Raw genomic sequence first — 12,578 nt, forward strand, 5'->3', positions numbered from 1 at the left:
GGTTACAGTCCATTCCCTGTAGTTCAGATTCCTCTTGCACTCCTCCTGGTTACAGTCCATTCCCTACTCTTCAGATTCCTCTTGCACTCCTCCTGGTTACAGTCCATTCCCTACTCTTCAGATTCCTCTTGCACTCCTCCTGGTTACAGTCCATTCCCTACTCTTCAGATTCCTCTTGCACTCCTCCTGGTTACAGTCCATTCCCTATAGTTCAGATTCCTCTTGCACTCCTCCTGGTTACAGTCCATTCCCTATAGTTCAGATTCCTCTTGCTCTCTTCCTGGTTGGCCGCCTGCTTGGTTTCCTCTTCCTGGGGTGACGTCATTGTGGCTCTCTCCTCCCCCTGCTATGTGTGATGTATTTCCTCTATTCCTGGCTCTCCGTCTGCTGGATCCAGCTCTGCAGCATTACACACTTGTATGTTGGCTCAGACCTGGGGATTGCTATTGTGGCTGGTGCAGTGAAGGCCCCTGTATTCTGATGTGTATTAGTGCTCACAGCAGCACAGAGGGGCGGGCAGATCCTTGCAATGATTCCCACCCACTGGATCTCTGTGGATTGTAAATAGCTGGAGGAAGCAGAGACAGGCGGCAGCAGGGCTGGAGAGCAGAGGTAAGCACACACTGCCGGCTATTCCATCAGTCTCTGGGTCACTCCATTGTAAGAGGCTGCAGGACTGGAAGGAGAGAAAGTGGAGGATAATGGGAGACAGAGGAGAGAGACGTCCTGCGGGCAGAGCAGTGATAGGGACAACTACTACTCCTAATGTCCAGGGGGGAGGATGAGAGTATGACTGACTGTACGGTAGGAGGAGGAGGAGGATGTGTAACCTACTAGGCAGGAGGACCCGGCTGTGTACAGGGAGATTTCATGTGTTTCCATAATCATCATGTGATCACGTGTATCTCAGTATGGATATCATTGAGAAACCTGCCATCACCTGGAGAAAAGCCCTGCTACATCTCTACATACACGGCTCTGTTACATCTCTGCATACACAGCTCTGCTACATCTCTACATACACGGCTCTGCTACATCTCTACATACACGGCTCTGCTACATCTCTACATACACGGCTCTGCTACATGTCTACATACACGGCTCTGCTACATCTCTACATACACGGCTCTGCTACATCTCTGCATACACAGCTCTGCTACATCTCTACATACACGGCTCTGCTACATGTCTACATACACGGCTCTGCTACATGTCTACATACACGGCTCTGCTACATCTCTACATACAAGGCTCTGCTACATCTCTACATACACGGCTCTGCTACATCTCTACATACACGGCTCTGTTACATCTCTACATACACGGCTCTGCTACATCTCTACATACACGGCTCTGCTACATCTCTACATACACGGCTCTGCTACATCTCTACATACACGGCTCTGCTACATCTCTACATACACGGCTCTGCTACATCTCTACATACACAACTCTGCTACATCTCTACATACACAAGGGTCTTTACAGACCCCTGAGTATAATGATCGGAGGCCCGGGAGAGGTAAGGGAACATAAAAAATAGTGTTACTTACCTCTCCGTGCTCCAGACAGGCTTCGGACCTAGTTGTGTGACGTCCCTGAAGATGGCCGACACCACCGAGGACTGCAGCGGAGCGGGGGATAGATAAGTGACAGTGTTTTTTCACTTGGTATCCTTCCTCGATCTCCGATTATTATACTCTGGGATCTGAAAAGACTCCAGAGTATAATAATTGTTCATGGGTGTCCACTATGGGCATAATACTGTGTGCAGGGGCCACTATGGGGCATAATACTGTGTGCAGGGGCCACTATGGGACATAATACTGTGTGCAGGGGCCACTATGGGGGATAATACTGTGTGCAGGGGCCACTATGGGACATAATACTGTGTGCAGGGGCCACTATGGGACATAATACTGTGTGTAGGGGCCACTATGGGACATAATACTGTGTGCAGGGGCCACTATGGGACATAATACTGCGTGCAGGGGCCACTATGGGACATAATACTGTGTGCAGGGGCCACTATGGGACATAATACTGTGTGCAGGGGCCACTATGGGCATAATACTGTGTGCAGGGGCCACTATGGGACATAATACTGTGTGCAGGGGTCACTATGGGACATAATACTGTGTGCAGGGGCCACTATGGGGGATAATACTGTGTGCAGGGAACACTATGGGGGATAATACTGTGTGCAGGGGTCACTATGGAGGATAATACTGTGTGCAGGGGTCACTATGGGACATAATACTGTGTGCAGGGGCCACTATGGGGCATAATACTGTGTGCAGGGGTCAATATGGGGGATAATACTGTGTGCAGGGGTCACTATGGGACATAATACTGTGTGCAGGGGCCACTATGGGACATAATACTGTGTGCAGGGGCCACTATGGGACATAATACTGTGTGCAGGGGCCACTATGGGACATAATACTGTGTGCAGGGGCCACTATGGGACATAATACTGTGTGCAGGGGCCACTATGGGACATAATACTGTGTGCAGGGGCCTCTATGGGGGATAATACTGTGTGCAGGGGCCACTATGGGACATAATACTGTGTGCAGGGGCCACTATGGGACATAATACTGTGTGCAGGGGCCACTATGGGACATAATACTGTGTGCAGGGGCCACTATGGGACATAATACTGTGTGCAGGGGCCACTATGGGACATAATACTTTGTGCAGGGGTCACTATGGGACATAATACTTTGTGCAGGGGTCACTATGGGACATAATACTTTGTGCAGGGGTCACTATGGGACATAATACTTTGTGCAGGGGTCACTATGGGACATAATACTGTGTGCAGGGGCCACTATGGGACATAATACTGTGTGCAGGGGCCACTATGGGACATAATACTGTGTGCAGAGGCCACTATGGGACATAATACTGTGTGCAGGGGTCACTATGGGACATAATACTGTGTGCAGGGGCCACTATGGGACATAATACTGTGTGCAGGGGCCACTATGGGACATAATACTGTGTACAGGGGCCACTATGGGACATAATACTGTGTGCAGGGGTCACTACGGGGGATAATACTGTGTGCAGGGGCCACTATGGGACATAATACTGTGTGCAGGGGCCACTATGGGACATAATACTGTGTGCAGGGGCCACTATGGGACATAATACTGTGTGCAGGGGTCACTATGGGATATAATACTGTGTGCAGGGGCCACTATGGGACACACCCATTTGTGTGAGTATTATCCTGCTGGTGCCCGTTCTCCACCCTGCTATGAGAGATAACACGTCTTGTCTTGTAGATATTACTGAGCTGTCAGTGTCCTCACATCACTACTAGGGGTGACCGACTGTCCTATGTGAGGGCCCCCACATCACCACACCAGCAGGGGGCAGCATGTCACCCCAGAGCAAAGGCAGGATTGAAGTAATCACCACGAGACCTCCATCAACCCAACAGTCGTCAGATCCCATCATGTACACTACCCAAGAGAAGCCTCTAAAAACCTTTTTAGACTAAGGCCCCAAAGAGCTGCAGGAAATACCACAACACCTCCCGTTATTTCCCCACCGCTCATTCCACAGAAAGTCTGCCAAGGTTTCCTCTTTGGACGCTGTTCCCATTATACCTATAGGGGATCTGCCAGTTACAGTGTTTTTTATCATTGAGTGTATCAGAGCTAGTAATAACATGACGTCTCCTCCATAGTGTATATATATATATATATACTGTGAGTGTCCTCTCCTTTATAATCCCTGACGCTTCTTCTAGATGTGATTTCACTCTCCGCCCTCCTTGTTTGTTCCTCAGGTTCTTTAGGTCCAGGACTCTCACAGCTAAAGATTCTTTTGGAAGACCATGGTCCTTTCCATCAATGAGCCACCGAGGATGGAGATGGAGAGAAGCCACATGGCGGCCAGGATACTAGACCTCACCCTGGAGATGATCTACTGGATCACTGGAGAGGTGAGAGTCTCCCAGGACATGGCTCTTCTCTCTAGGAATAAAGCAGGTGAATGACTGGACAGGTGAAGGATTCTTAGACTCTCTGTAGTGACCTGTAGTGTCTCACCATACACAGGATTACACAGTAGTGAAGAAGTCGTCTGGTGAGTGTGTGACACCCCGTGTATCAGGAGGATGGAGCAGGACCCCGAGCCCCATCACCGAGTCTCCACCACATTCACTGAGACATGAGCAGAAGATCCTAGAACTTACCAGCAGGATCACTGAGCTGCTGAGCGGAGAGGTGAGCGCTGCTGGGAATGGTGGGACCTTCTACAAGAACACCAAGGAGGGCTCTGGGGATGACTGTGTCATTGTGTTGTCAGGTTCCTATAAGGTGTCAGGACGTCACTGTCTATTTCTCCATGGAGGAGTGGGAGTATTTAGAAGGACACAAGGATCTGTACAAGGAGGCCATGATGGAGGATCAGCAGCCCCTCACATCACCGCCGGGTAAGAGGAGACCTTCCTGATAGAGGAGACCAGGTATGAGGTCCCCGAGATTCCCCCATCACCTGCTCATCACATATAGACAATGTATTCAGTCACTGTGTATATTCCCTATAGATGGAGCCAGTCACACAGAGCCACCACAGAGATGTCCCCGTCCTCCATATCCCCAGGAGTGTAAAGAAGAAGAGCCAAGTATCCCCGCTGACCATCAGGTAGATGAAGCCAAGTTTTCTGCAGATCTTCCCTACATTGATGTAATGAAACTTCTTCTATAATTAGAGATTCTTTTAATGAGTTCCTCCGGGTCACTTGCCCTTCTGGGGCCGAGAGCTCTTCCTTAAACCTCTGTTCCTATTGGGCGCACTCATCATGGCGACCACCTGCCACTAAATCTCTGCTCACCTGCAAAATCCAATGGCAAAGCAATGGTGTTCTGGTTCTCAGTGCGGCCATCGGGTCTGGGGGTGGTTGGGGCTTCGGCTGCATTTGGTTCCCGCCCTGCCTGGACCTCTTAGTCCTTCTCCTCTTGTAGTCTGACCAGCACTCTGGAGATTCTTACGTCTTCATTCTGAGATTGTTGTCACGGGGTTTCTGTGCTCAGCGCTGTGAGATACTGAATACGGTTTCTCTGTGACGGGTTGTTAGGAGTATTTAGGTTCTTTAATTTCTATTTTTCTTACCTGGGGAGTTTTTGGCTGCGCGGTGTCTGGGGTGGCATCCTGGCGCTGCGGGGTTGTCCTGTCGTGGGTATTGGTGCACACCTTCTGACTTGCACGCGCGCACTGCTGGTTGGCAGCTTTATCTCCTGGTTGATTAGTCTGTCCTCCCATTTGCTCCTGGGAGGAGTGGTCTCTACTCTGTATTTAAACCCTTGCCTCCCATGGTTCTGTGCTGAGTGTCGCTTTTACAGAGCTAGGCCTTAGCAGGAGGAGTAGGTGGTGTTCTGGGATAGAGGAAGTTCCGTGGTTGGTTTTTGGGAGGTTTGGGTGAACGAGTTGGTTTGTGTGTTTTCCCTTCTGTGTTCACCAATCCTCCCTCTGTGTATAATTGACTGTGTGAGTGAATTGCCTTATCCTTTGATTTCTACTCAGTTTCCCTGTGTTTGTTTCCTAGTGTATGGTTCCTTCCCATATTGGTTTGGGGGAATTCTTTCCCACGTTTCCTGTGTGCTGCTTGTGTTGTTAGTCAGCGCACACCCTTGTCAGTCCCTGTCAGTAGCAGCTTCACTTGTTCGTTAGGGGTGACCCCCTTTAGTCTCCAGTCCCTAGAGGTCTTATAGGGCATTCCTTCTCCCACTTCCCTCTAGGCCTACGGTGTCAGTGAGAGAGGAGCTGTCGGGGTCAGGCTTAGCCTGAGTACAGCCGACCTACACCCGTGAGGCAGGGACCGGGATAGCTAGTGGGAGTAGTGCAGGGCGAGATTCCCTACTGCTATCCCTTAGCCCCGTTGCAGCTACCTGGACTGACATAACAATATATATGGACTAACATGGCGGTATTTGTGCAGATAAAGCCACAGAGGGGGAAACAGGGTGGTCTTCTTTGATGTTTTGCGCTCCTCTCTATATATACGAGACTTTTCCATATTTGCCTAAATGCTATGTATAGATAATACCCCTAGTAACACCATATACTACAGTGCACCACTGATAATACCCCTAGTAACACCATATACTACAGTGCACCACTGATAATACCCCCTAGTACACCATATACTACAGTGCACCATAGATAATACCCCCTAGTAACACCATATACTACAGTGCACCAGTACCAGTACACCTTTTAGGGTTGTCTTGGCGTACACCTGGATATATGATAATCTGCGGCTCCTCTTCTTGTATACTCACCTCCTTAATGTGGATCTTTGCAGGAAAATATTGGCACGACGTATGAACTGGAAGCGCCCACATCAGTGTCGGTGGACGGTAAGAACCTGTCATACATGCATACATACATACATGTCTTACATCTTGTGCTTATATCTGCCCTTTGTTTAACCCTTTGGACCTGCTTTCCAGTGGAGGAGATGGAGATCACATAGACACCTACTGATCTGTTACTGAATTCCTCGTCCACGGGGCCCGTCTGCTAATACAGTGCAGGGGTTACAGTGGATGTCATTAGATATTTGTTTTTGAAAGGCAATACGCCTTCGCAAATTACAGACGATTTGGACGCTGTGTACGGGGACTCTACATACCATTTTGGGCAGCTGAATTTAAACATGGCCGTATCAGCTTGGCTGCTGATGAACGTGCAGGACGGCCAAAAACTGCAACCACGAAAGAAAACATTGCCCAAGTTCACAAAATGGTGCTAGAGAAGCGTCAAATGAAGGTTCGGGAGATAGCAGAGGCTGTGGGCAGATCAAAAGAAAGTGTTTGCCACATATTGGTTGAAAATTTAGGGCTGAGAAAGCTGACGGCGCGCCGCGATTGGTCACTCTGGACCAAAAATGTGTTTGGATGAACATTTGCAAAGTTCTGTTGGCGCAGTTTAGAAGAAACAAATCAGAGTTTTGGCGCTGATTAATGACTGCGGATGAAACTGCTGAAAGTGGAAATGGAGGAACAACGCCCCATGTGCAGAAGAAGAAAATTCTGTTTCACCAGGACAATGCGCCAGCTCACACCTCAGCGGGTGCCATGGCCAAAATCCATGAACTGCAGTAAGAAGTGCTTGACCCCCTCCTTACTCACCAGATCGAGCCCCAAGGCTAAAAGTTGAGCTCGGAGGGCAGACATTTTCATCAAATGAAGAAGCCATCACTTTCATGAACAACTATTTTGAAGAGAAAGATACCAACTTTTTTTTGGACGGGTTAAAGAGATGGGAGAAGTGTGTACAAGTACAGGGAGATTATGGGGAAGAAAAAATAGAAATTTGAAGAAAAAATGTCTTATTTCTTTGATAAGTTGGAAACTTTTCAGACTCCCCTCGTATATCACATGTGACATCCCGATTCCCTTCCTTTGGGCCGCTGACTGGCCTCAGTGGTCACGTGTAGCAGGGACTTCCATCAGGAGAGCCCCAGGGTACTATGGGACCAAACAGTGGCCTGGGACACCGGAGCAGCGGGGACAGGGGGGGGGTTGTTTTTTCATCTTCCCCGACCTCCAAAGAAAATAATTTTTCCCTGGACAACCCCATTACAGGGATTCTACCATTAAAATTCTATTTTTTTTCTAGTTAACACGTCGGAATAGCCTTAAGAAAGTCTATTCGTCTCCTACCTTTATAAGTCGCCTCCAGCCCGCTGTTTGGTCAAAAATCCATTTTTTGTTGGTATGCAAATGAGTTATCTCGCAGCACTGGAGGCGGGCCCAATGCTGCCAAAGAACTCTTTCCAGGGACGCCTCCATCTTCAACAGGAACCGCCCCTTCTGCCGTCTTCTTCCGGCTGGGGTCACACTCCGGTGCCTGCGCAGTCGGCCATGCCATGGGGACGCAGGCAAGAGCTGAGGCCATTTTCTGAAGGCCACTTACCCGCACATGCGCAGTCCACTCCTGTTCTCCATAGAACTACAGGAGCTTCACAAAATGGCCTTTCTTAAGGCTATTTCGACGTGTTAACTAGAAAAAAAAGTATTTTAATGGTAGAATCCCTTTAATGTGCGAACTTTTCAGAATTTTCTGCATGGACTTGACCTAAAACTACATACAATATTCATACAAAGAGAACAATGGAGTAAAAATGTCAGACCTGGTCATTTATATCTAAAAGAAAATGATCCAATTTCACAAAAGTATGTGAACCTTTAGGATTAGGAGATAATATAAAAGTGAAATTAGAGTTTTTAGTCAATGGGATGACAATCTGGTGTGAGGGGGTGACTTGTCTTATTTAACCCCACCCCATTCAGCAAATCTACTTGGGGAGTATCCAAATGGAAACCTAATCAGCATTAAAAAGTGATTTTCTCTCCACATTTTTCATGTCGAAAGGGGACCGGAATCCCTATACGGAGATCGGACAGAGATGTGAACCGAGCCTCAGTCAGTTATGACCTAGTTGTTTTGGAGGTTAATGCCCAGACACTGATCGCGGGCATTAGCGTCGGATCTCTGCTGTACAATACAGTGGAGACCTGATGTCTGTGTCCTGGAATGAGTTAAAGAACAGAGATCTATCGATGCTGGATTTTCACAATCTGTTTGTGTAAGTGTATCATGGCACTAACAAAGGAGATTTCTGAGGACCTCAGGAGAAGGGTTGATGCTCATCATGCTGGAAAAAGTTACAAAACTATCTCAAAAGAGTTTGGATGCCACCAATCCACAGTCAGACAAATTGTGTACAAACAGAGGAAATTACCACCAAGTCTGATATTTTTGACTCCTCTGTTTGGTTCTCTTGAGCTTCTTGTATGTAGAGAACTTTATATGTTGATATTATGATACATATCCTGATCATTGTGTGGATTTTTCCCATACAATATTTTTGTTCTTTTTTCCAGGTGAAGGCGGGATGATCGTCCCCCATGAACATCTACTTTCATCTGCCCCTTGTGAAGTAGACAATGATCAGTTAGGAAGTGGCACAAAAAGTTCTGATCATCGGCAAGGTAAAAAATTTTCATGTTCAGAATGTGGGAAACGTTTCAAACGTAAATCTCACCTTTCTGCGCACGAGAGAATCCACATGGGTGAGAAGCCATATTCATGTTCAGAATGTGGGAGATGTTTTAATCAAAGATCGAATCTTGTTACTCATCTGAGAACTCACACAGGAGAGAAGAGGTTTTCCTGTTCAGAATGTGGAAAATGTTTTACTAACAAATCCCGTCTTGTGCTACATCAGAGGAATCACACAGGGGAGAAGCCATTTTCTTGTTCAGAATGTGGGAAAGGTTTTACCAACATATCAAGTTTTGTGGAACATCAGAGAGTTCACTCAGGAGAGCGGCCATATTCATGTTTAGAATGTGGGAAATGTTTCTACCATAAAAGAGATCACGTGAAACATCAAAAAAGTCACACGGGGGAGAAGCCATTTATATGCTCCGAATGTGGGAAATGTTTCAGCTTCAAATCAAATCTTACGCAACATCTGAGAACTCACACAGGAGAGAAGCCACATTTATGTCTAGAATGTGAGAAATATTTTAACTATAAATCAAATTTTGTGCAACATCTGAGAACTCACTCAGGAGAGAAGCCACACTCATGTCCAGAATGTGGGAAATGCTTTATCTATAGATCAAGTCTGGTGACCCATCAGAGAATTCACACGGGAGAGAAGCCACATCAGTGGTATATTTCTGCTTTATCTGCATAATGCCCTGATATAGGGAGAGCTTTATAGACCAGCTCATTGGGTGTTATTTATATATATATATATATATATATATATATATATATATATATACACACACACACCAATACATTATGCATATAAAGAAGAGTATGATTTAAGCTTTTGGTCAAAGAAAGTCCTCTCAATGAGAATAGCCAAGTGTCTGGCTGAACTATTAGATGCCTAACTCTTGTGCACAAGGTCCTATGTTTTATGAAAACATAAATACTATTGATTTTAATAGACCAGAAATACCCCCTCCAAAAAAATAAATAAAACACATCTGTATTAGTATTCATTGCTCGGTCGCAGACCTCATTATGCTGTGAATACTAATGAAGTGCTCGGTGAAAGTCGGTGAGATGGCAAGAAAACCCGGAGATTCCCAGTAAAAATGGGTGCGATGTCTAGGACTCCTATCAAACTTGGCAAATTCTGGACTGTAGCTACGAGGCTGCTCATGTCGGAGGGTAGTTCATATAAAAATTGGATGGTGCCATCTTGAGCACTTCAGGCAGTGTTTCACTAATCCCCTTCCTCCTCTCTCTTCCTGTTCGGAGTGAGCACCTGACAGGTCCTGCTGTAGTGACTGCTCCAGCGACAAATTGTAGTGTAGCCTGACATATGCCTTGAGGCCTAGTCATCAAATGGGGCCTAGTAGCCAAGACAAGGCGGGAAAGGGAGCCTGCCTCATACCCCTCCCACTGTCCGAATGAGAGCAGGCAAAAGAAGCTGCAGTGTGAACACTTGTGTAGTCCATAATTCATACCCAGATGTACAATAAGGGCTATAACTGGAGAACTCACACTTTATTGAGGTACATAAAAAAATAAAGAATAGTTACATTAGTTTTTAGTGACCATGTCTCTGCCCTGAAGATTATGTTCGAGGTTGGAGGTACGTCTTTCTCATTGTACGAATTTTTCACAAAATGTTTCTTTTTCTAGGCAAAGACCGGATGCGCGGCTCTCCCGGACACCTTCTCTCATCGGCCTCTTATGATGTAGACGATAATAAATCCCAAATTAGTAAAAGCAGTCCTGGTCATCAACTGTGTAGAGATTTTCCTTGTCCAGAATACGAGCCCAAGAGAATTCCCATTGATAAAGGGCCATACTCATGTTCAGAATGTGAAAAAAGTTATAGTAAAAAATCTAGTCTTGTTACTCATCAGAGAATTCACACAGGGGAGAGGCCATTTGCTTGTTCAGAATGTGAGAAATCTTTTATTGCAAAATCACGTCTTGTGATTCATCAGAGAATTCACACAGGGGAGAAGCTACATTTATGTTCAGTATGTGGGAAATGTTTTACCCAGAGATCAACTCTTTTGGATCACATGAGAACTCACACAGGAGAGAAGCCATATTCATGTACAGAATGCGGAAAATCTTTTAACCAAAAGAGAATTCTTAGGAATCATGTAAGAACTCACACAGGAGAGAGGCCACATTCATGTGCAGAATGTGGAAAATCTTTTATCCAAAGGAGAACTCTTATGAATCATGTAAGAACTCACACAGGAGAGAAGCCATATTCATGTACAGAATGCGGAAAATGTTTTAGCGAAAGGAGAGCTCTTATGAATCATGTAAGAATTCACACAGGAGAGAAGCCATATTCATGTACAGACTGCGGAAAATGTTTTATCCAAAAGAGAACTCTTATGGATCATGTAAGAACTCACACAGGAGAGAAGCCATATTCATGTCCAATATGTGGGAAATGCTATGCCCAGAGGCCAGAACTTGTAAAACATCTGGCATCTCACATAAGGAAGAAGACATTGTAGTGTTCAGATTGTAGGAGATGCGGCAGATGTAGAGCTCTGTATGTATAATAAAGGACATTTTTGTAGATTTTGCTCAGAATGATAGATCAATGTATGATTCTCGGGTTTGTGGTCTATATTAGAGATGAGCGAACAGTGTTCTATCGAACACATGTTCGATCGGATATCACGCTATTCGCCATGTTCGAATCGAATCGAACATCACGTGGTAAACTGACTAAAAACTCGATTCCCCTCCCACCTTCCCTGGCGCCTTTTTTGCACCAATAACAGCGCAGGTGAGGTGGGACAGGAACTACGACAACAGGGACATTGAAAAAAATACTAAAAACCCATTGGCTGCCGAAAACATGTGACCTCTGATTCCTAAGAACAGCGGCGGCCAACTTCGAGTCAGTCAGAGCTTGCACTTTGTCAGGGACGGAGGTCTCTGTCAATTTAGATAGGGATTAGATTCTGCTAGGCAGGGATAGGATAGGATGGGAGAGGAGAAGAAAACCAACAGCTCTTTTAAGAGCTACATTGAAGGGAGAATCAAAAAAAGAATGTCACAGTGTCTACCCACTAACGCTAACGTGGGATTCACAGGCTGCATCAGCGCTACACAGCTCTCCGTGGTGGGGATAATACTAAGTGGGATACACTGAAAGTGTATTCCCACATACTCTATATACCCTTACTCCACGTCCTAATAGTGTACCCCCCGGAACTAACTGGCATAAACTGAAATGCTCATCCCATATACCCTCATTCCACGTTCTAACAGTGTGCCCCCCCCCCCACCCCCCGTAGCTAACTGGTATACAGTGAAATGCTCAGCCCATAGAATGTGGATTAAGGGTATATAGGGTATGACAGTGTGCCCCCCCCCCCCCCCGCACCTAACTTGTATACACTGGAATATTCACCTGGGTTGTCAGTCTTAAATCCCCAAATTATTTGGGGCCTTCGTACCACCCTCAATTCTTGCTATTGGCATATAGTGCCAGGTTCTGAGTGTTAATTCCTAAAATAATTTGGGGATACATTCACCCTACA

General features: G+C 46.2%; 1 pseudogene; it reads left to right on the forward strand.

Moving 5' to 3' along the window:
* Positions 1 to 280: 280 nt before the first annotated feature.
* Positions 281 to 11,569, forward strand: LOC142194259 (uncharacterized; annotated as a pseudogene).
* Positions 11,570 to 12,578: the final 1,009 nt, after the last annotated feature.

Source organism: Leptodactylus fuscus, chromosome 2, assembly GCF_031893055.1.
Source record: "Leptodactylus fuscus isolate aLepFus1 chromosome 2, aLepFus1.hap2, whole genome shotgun sequence".
Classification (NCBI taxonomy): domain Eukaryota; kingdom Metazoa; phylum Chordata; class Amphibia; order Anura; family Leptodactylidae; genus Leptodactylus; species Leptodactylus fuscus.